Source organism: Alligator sinensis, unplaced genomic scaffold, assembly GCF_000455745.1.
Source record: "Alligator sinensis unplaced genomic scaffold, ASM45574v1 scaffold417_2, whole genome shotgun sequence".
NCBI classification, from domain to species: Eukaryota; Metazoa; Chordata; order Crocodylia; family Alligatoridae; genus Alligator; species Alligator sinensis.
Genome location: NW_005842456.1, coordinates 636,612 through 644,604, shown reverse-complemented (window position 1 = coordinate 644,604; position 7,993 = coordinate 636,612).

Below are 7,993 nucleotides of genomic sequence, written 5' to 3'. Positions count from 1 at the left end.
AAGGGCCTTATTACAATAATAGTATACAAGAACTTAGCTTAGCTTACCTAGTACTAGTAATCACTTATAAGGGATAGAGAGGGCAGAGAGAAAGTCAGAAATGGTTAGGGGAAGGGAAGGGAATGTATTTTTAAAAAAGAAAAAGAAAAAAAAAAGAAAAACTGCGGGTTTTGCTATAGGTGTGCACAGTGCAGCAAGGCCAGTGGGCGGAGGGCTTCCAGGGGTGAGGGCAGCTGCTGCTCTTCCATTGTCCCTCCTCCAGCCAGTGGGCCAGGCCACCAGGGCCCATGCACAGTGATGGCCCTGCTGGAAGCAGCTCGTACTCCAGGGCCGCATAGAACTGGGGCAAACAGACAGGCAGGACCCAGGTTGTGGGGCTGGCTGGTGGGAGACCTGGGGTGGGTGCTGGAGCAGTGCAATCTGGCTGCTGGAGGTGCTACTGCACCTTAGCCCAAGCCCACTGTGGGGATTGCTGCTGGGAAGTGGGTGGCTGCCAAGGGACAGGCGAGGCAGTGGGTCTGGTCCTGGGTCTGCTTCTCCTGGTGCATATAGAGGGCTCTGGTCAAGAATGGTGGTTACCCTGATGGTGCATCCCTGCCGGCAGCTGTTGTCTCTCCCGTGTACTCCCCCTTCTCCACCTAGAGGCCAGGCTGCCTTCACTGCCACCAGGCCCATGGTGCCTGGGTTTGGGAGGTGAGAGGCTCCTAGTCAACTGGGACATGGAGCTGGTAGTGCCCCAACCCACCACCCAGGGGCCCTCTCCAGAGAGGCACTCTGGGGCTGACCCCACCATGCCTCCCCTGCACCCAAAGCATGCCTATGCTGAGAGTGTCCTGAGTGCACCATGCAAAGCTATTTGTATGAACCCAGAGGTACCTGACCCACTATGCCCTGCTCTTGCTGATTACCATGGTGCTCCAGATGCATCTGAGAACCTGGTGTAGGACTCTGAGCTTTGCCAGTGTGGTGGGCAAGCCTGCATAGCCCCACAATGTTTGCCACCACTTGGAGGAGTAGCTGGCTTACACTACACTTTCCTGCCCGTCACAGCTGAGGACATTGCCGCTGGCATCAATGCCTTCTTGCACATGAGAGGCCATGCCTGTCTAGCTGAGGGAGCACAGGCTGCTCAATAAAAGTTGTGTACTCCCTTCTGCCTCCCTTGCTTGGGGGAGGGGGGAACTCTGGTGGCCAGGGGGGAACTCCGGTGGCCAGGGCAAACTCAGCCTGGCTGGGCAGGAAGTGGGGGGGCAGGGGAGGGGGGGAGGGCCCTGCTTCCCAGTTTGGGGCTTACCACGTGGCCATGGCAAGCATGCCTGGTGGCCTGAGTCTGTCTCCCCTGGCAGCAAAGATGTGTGGCTCCCAGCAGTGGCCTGGGGTACAGGGGTGCCATGCCTGGCTGCCCAAGCATAGGTCCCCTCTGGGGAGGAGCTGGAGCTGGTGGGGACTGGCAGTGCCATGGCTGGCCTGGCCTCCTGGGTGGGGCTGTGCACTCAGAGCTGGTGGGGTAGGTGCTGGCCGGGGCTGCCAGACCTGCTGGATGATGTTGTGGGGGGGACCATGGTCCTGGAAGCCTGAGGGGCCCTCCCCCACTGAAACCTGTCACCGCTGCCAGGTCCCAGTGGTGTCTCAGGCAGACTGACCATGCTGGAGTACATAGTGCAGCTCTGGCCAGGATCCCAGGGTGCAAGGCTGTGGTCCAGCTGTTACATAAAGTACATGGACTTGCAAGCAGCCCCTGATCAGTGGTTGTGGTTGGTGGCACTGACCCACTGTGCACGGAAGCCATGACCTTTATGTAGCATTAGCACACTGACCAGTCATGCCTGCACTCCCACATACATCCTTACAGGTCCTCACAGGCATGGGCATTGCAGTTTCTGCTCCAGGTGATCTGGCTCAGGACCCTGGCCCACCTCACAGTGCCATGAGGTCTATGGTTTCCTCCTGGGACCAGTTCTGCCTCTGGGAGGTGGTTTGTGGTATTGGGAATGATCCCAGCATGACTCCCTTGATGTTCAGCAGAGTCTGAGAGTGACAGTCTGGGAGCTGGCAGGCCTGGGCAGGTGCATGCAGTGCCTGGTGAAGGGATGTGGCACAGGACAGGCAGGTAGGTGGTGGGGCTGTGCCAGGGGCCAGTACTGGGGTTCAGGGCCACTGGTGCAGGACCTGGTGGACAGAGGCTGGCTGCAGGTAGCCCAGGACCTCAAAGTCACCACAACATGTTAAGGCCAAGCTGGAGCAGGCAAAGAGCTGCCCCAGCCCTGGGGCTGGAGATGTACCAAACCCCATGGCCCTGGGGCTACCTGCAGGTAGCAAATTTGCAGGTAGCAAATTAACTGCGAAGTAGACTACTGTGCAGTAACTGCGAAGTAGACTACTGTGCAGTAAGCATCTCCACATGTAGCCAGTGATGCTTTACTGAGCAGTAAATTAGTCTACTGTGTAGTAAAGCATCTCATTAGATGTGCCCAATCTATGCAGAATATTGTTACCATTTTGAGTCTGTCTTGAATGATTACGTGTGACCAGTGAGCTAATACATTCAGCCCAACACAAAAAAAAGCCAGACTGGAAAAAGACACTGTCAGTGGTAAAGGAAGTTATACTAAAGCATATCTTAAGTGCCACTGCTACTTAATATGCATGTAATTAGAAACACTAGAAACAGAATATGCAAGTTGCTTAAGCCTCCCCATTGTTTTAGTTGTAACTGCAACCTTTATAGTACAGGATAGTGTAAAACTCTCTTGCATATCCCTATCATGAAGCAAAGGGGTGGACTTGACCTATTCATCAGCATGTTGACATGTATGTCGTGGGATTAGAGTAATGTGAGATAGATGGTAACTTCTAAAAATGTTTTCAAATGCTCTTTATATAAGCTATTTTAAAGGAAGCTATTCTAAAGGATTGGCTCATTGGTCAATTGAGGGAATTTGAGGCTGGGTCCTGAACTTATTCCTTACACTCCAGACTAGAAGCACCTCACATTTTTGCTGAGAAGGGAATGGGAAGGAATGGTGTAGGCTCTGGAAGTTGAGTAAATTATGATGGGAACAAAGCAGTTCCCAGGACTTGCAAGATTTAACATAAACAATGGTTCTTCCATTTTTAATCACCTCGGGTTCACTCTTGGCCACTGGCTCCTTCAGGTCCTGTGATTTACTACTGAAGGATAGTGGAAATGATCTAATATGCATATTCTTCACTATGAACAGTGGAGTTAAACCTTTTAGAGTGGGAGGTCAGGTTCTTGAGGACCACCACTCTCCTCCAGTAAGGGAGTGGAAGAGGAAGAGAAAGGGGAAGGAAATGGCTGCTAGTGTTAGAGGGTGGGGTGGGGAGGAAGAGAGCTTAACTCCAGGAGGGAGGAAAGGAGGGATGTACAAAGGCAATGGGAAGGGCTGCACCAGGCTGAGCTGCTTGCTGCTGATTCCTTCATGCTGTGAGCTGGGTTCAATCCATGAGCTGTAGATTGAGCAGCACCACTGTGAAGAATAGTGACAATGATCTAATAAACACATCATTGATTCTTGGAAGATACTGTAGAGCAGGGGTCAGCAACCCCTGGCATGTGTGCCAAGCATAGCACGCAAGGCAATTTTGCTCAGCACACCACCATCAGCCCAGGCTCTAAGCAGCTGCTGGCAGCCATGGAGCCCAGGCTGCTCCTAGCAGACAGCTGGGAGACTGCAAGCCCTGCTGCAAGCAGACCGGGCTCCGTGGGTCAGCTGCAGATGGGAGGCTGCAAACAGCTGCTCTGGGCTCTGGCATGTTGACACTCTGGCACCTTTCAAGGTAGACATTGTGGTTTTTTCAGCACTCCAGCCAAAAAACGTTGCCTACCCCCGCTGTAGAAAGAACTAGGGTCTTCTGCTGTTTTGTCACAAGGGTTTTTTACTCTTTTCTTAATTTTTTATAAGAATATACCAAATTCTCATCATACAAAACATAATTAAATTATATTACTCTTATTATCTGTCTTAACATAGTCATATGCAAGTCATAAGCACATTATCAACTTAGATGTTAACATCAGACACTATCTAATTTCCTCTCTGTCAGAGATCACAGTTCCAGTAATCAGCAGCTGAACATAGTTACAGCATCAAACATTTTTGTAATAAATTGAAGCTTAAGCCAGCAGACTTAGTTACACAAAAACATTACCACAGCTGCCCCTACAAATAGGCATACTAGTTTTGAAATACCAGATGTGTGCAATTTTAAAACAGTAAATTTTGATGAATTAAGCTCACAATACTCAGTAAGGATCAGTTAATTAATGAGACATTTAACGGAGGCTGCAATCTGCCCATAGTTATGATTGCAAACAGATTCCATTAGATCTTTGTTTAGCAATCTGGTAATTTTGGCTGGAAAACTTGTTTATCTTAAACTGTCAGTTTTGTTCTGAATGCAAAGCATAATACTTCTGCAAAGTGGAACATAAAATCGGTGGTGTTCTTGAAGAATGGATCATTAAAAAAATACTGGTTTTGAATTTTGTCTAATACTTCCTTACCTCCCTCTAGTTCCAAAATGGCTTGTTATTTCTAGAAAATGGCTCGTTACATCTAGAAAATTAACTTGAGTGGATTTTCTCTTGGTTCTGATGTTATATTTGTCAGGAATGCAGAAGGTTGAGGGTACTGAGGGAGCTAGCAGGGGTTATTGCAAGGCCCTTGGCACGGCTTTACGAGCGCTTGCGGTGCTCAGGCCAGGTGCCAGATGATTGGAAGATAGCCAATGTGGTCCCCATCTTTAAAAAAGGGAGGAGGGAGGACCCGGGCAACTATAGGCCCGTCAGTCTTACCTCAATCCTGGGGAAACTCTTTGAGAAGATCATCAAAGAGCACATCTGTGATGGGCCGGCATCAGGGATGATGCTCAAGGGCAACCAGCATGGTTTCATTAGGGGCAGGTCATGTCAGACCAACCTGATTGCCTTTTATGATCAGGTCAGAAAAGCATTGGATGCAGGTGTCGCTGTGGATGTAGTCTTTCTGGACTTCAGCAAGGCCTTTGACACTGTCAACCACCCCATCCTCATTAAAAAACTAGGCGACTGTGACATAGATGCCTACACGATCAGAGGGATTGCGAATTGGCTGAAGGGTCGTACTCAGAGGGTGGTGGTGGATGGGTCATATTTGACCTGGGGGGAAGTGGGCAGCGGAGTCCCCCAGGGCTCGGTCCTTGGGCCCGCACTGTTCCATTTCTTTATCAGCGATTTGGACGACGGGGTGAAAAGCAACCTGTTCAAATTTGCTGATGATACCAAAATTTGGGGTGAGGTGGGCATATTAGCAGGGAGAGAAAGACTGCAGCAAGACCTGGATAGGTTGCAGGGGTGGGCTAACAAAAACAGGATGTACTTCAATACTGACAAGTGCAGGGTGCTGCACTTGGGCAGTAGTAACCGGCAGCACACTTATAAGATGGGAAACTCCCTTCTCAAGAGTACGGAGGCAGAAAGGGATCTTGGAGTCATCACTGATCCCAAAATGAATATGGGCTAACAATGCGAGGTCACGGTCAGCAGGGCTAACCGGACCCTATCGTGCATCCACAGGTGCATCTCAAGTAGGGCCAAGGAGGTGATCCTCCCCCTCTACACGACACTGGTCAGGCCACAGCTGGAGTACTGTGTCCAGTTCTGGGCACCCCACTTCAAGAGGGATGTGGACAACATTGAGACGGTCCAGAGGAGGGCCACCCGCATGATCCGGGGACAGCAGGGCAGACCCTACAATGAGAGGCTACGGGACCTGAACCTGTTCAGCCTTCACAAGAGAAGGCTGAGGGGGAACCTGGTGACCGTCTATAAACTCATTAGGGGGGACTAGAATGGGCTGGGGGAGACCTTGTTTCCCCTAGTGCCCCCCAGGATAACAAGGAATAACGGCCACAAGTTGTTGGAGAGTAGGTTTAGACTAGACATCCGTAGGAACTACCTCACAGTCAGGGCGGCTAGGATCTGGAACCGACTTCCAAGGGAAGTGGTGCTGGCTCCTACCCTGGGGGTCTTTGGCTTGATGCCTACCTGACTGGGGTCATTTGAGCCCAGTTTTCTTCCTGCCCAGGCAGGGGGTCAGACCTGAAGATCTACAAGGTCCCTTCCAATCCTACTTCTATGATTCTATGATAAGGTTGGAGAAAGTCAATGATGAACACTTACTATAATCATATTTTTCTTTAATTGGTGTAATGAGATCTTATTTTCAAATCCTAGTACATTCTTAAACATTTTACAGTTCTTGTCCTTGAAAATGGGTTCTTGTATGAAATACTGCCAGATTGTACTTAGGTTTTCAATTCTGAGGGGATGATGCAATTTTTCTGGGGACAAGTCAAGGGACACAAATAGGCATTTTTAAGTTTTTCAAAAGGGCCATTTCAAGCTGCTCTTCTCCAAAGTGTGAGAGTTTTCTTTCAGTGAAATGTTCAGCTTTAGTATTCCCCATCTCCTTTATTTCTCTTTCTTCCAGAATACAGTAAAACAAATAGTATTCAGAGTCTTTAATTCACCTTTAAATTTCATTTTTCCCAAATTGTGAAAGTTTTAAAAGCAGAACATGTAAACTTATGATTTTGTCTTTTAATTGTTGATTTTTAACTAAAAGTTTTTTTGTGAATGTCTTGAAAAGCCATTTTTCAATGACGTAATGAGCATTTTTCAATTAGAGAAAGCTTTAGACAAACATTCAATCAGCTCTATGTCTGCAGCATAGAAAAACTTTGAGGATTACATGAGGTCTGAGGTGATATTGGTCAGGAGTGCAGAAAACTGGAGAAAGTCAATGATAAACATTTACCATAACCATGAGGACATTGAAAACATGAAGATTGTTTTTTTCTTTTTTTGGTTAACAAGGAGATTAAAATCATACTTGGATTATAACCTTTATGGAAGACTAGTACATTAATTTTACATCTCCAAAAATACAGGTTAGAACAACTGCAGAAAAGAAAGCACTCTGTTGACTGTCTTCTACAAAAAGATTTCTATGTTCTGATTGCTGTAAGCCTATTGTGTTTAACATGGTCACCAATACATGAAATAGTGATGGACAGAAATCCAGTTGAAGCCAATGCTAAAAATTAGCACCCCAGAATTAGGCAAAATATCCTCAGGAACAAATAAAGTATTATTTATTGACTTTAAAATAGACAGTTCATGAGTTTTCAAGAAAATTTACCTCTGTGGAAAATGTTAGTGGGGTCAGTAACTGAGTTTCAGTGACTTCTCAAAGCTACATAGAAAGTTTATGACAGAGAAAAGAACAGGATGTTGTTTTTTGACACAGTAGACCCTTGTCTTTCTTACCCAGTAGATCTCAGTGCTTTTATAGAAGGTGCATCAAGCATCTATTTAGGGTGACCACATTCTCAAAATGCAAAGACGGGACACAAGCCCACCCCTTCCTACCCCCTCCCCTCCCGCAGGCAGGACCTGACACAGGAGGGTGGAAAGGCTCCATGCTGCTACCACCAGAAGCCTGCACCAGCCATGCAGCCTTGGGCACTCCTTGCAGAGTTGGCAGTGCAGAGGTGAGTCCCCTGCTGCTGCCAGATGTGCAGGGGGTGCCTCACCATAGCTGGGTGGCTGTTGTGAGGCTCTGGTGGCAGAAGCTGCACCAAGCCTCCCTGCCCCACTCTCCCCTCCTGCACTGGGTCCTGCCCTCCCCCGCTGGGTTTCTGAGGCCCTGGGGGAGGGCAGCAGCGGGGAATCCCTGAGTCCTGCACCAGGCAGCCTGCATCTGCTTCTGCCCTGCACAAAATCATTGGGGACACATGCTCCCCTATGGCTCCCCCCTCCCTGGGAGTGCATACAGCAGCAGGGAGCCAGCCCCCCAGCACCCCTAGACAAGCTGCCCCTGGCTTCATACCACTCCCTGGCTAGGTCCTGGGGCTGCACATTTCTGCCCTGGCCCTTGGCCCTAGGCACTGCCCGAGCTCAGCAGCACCCTCAGCCCCAGCCACCAAC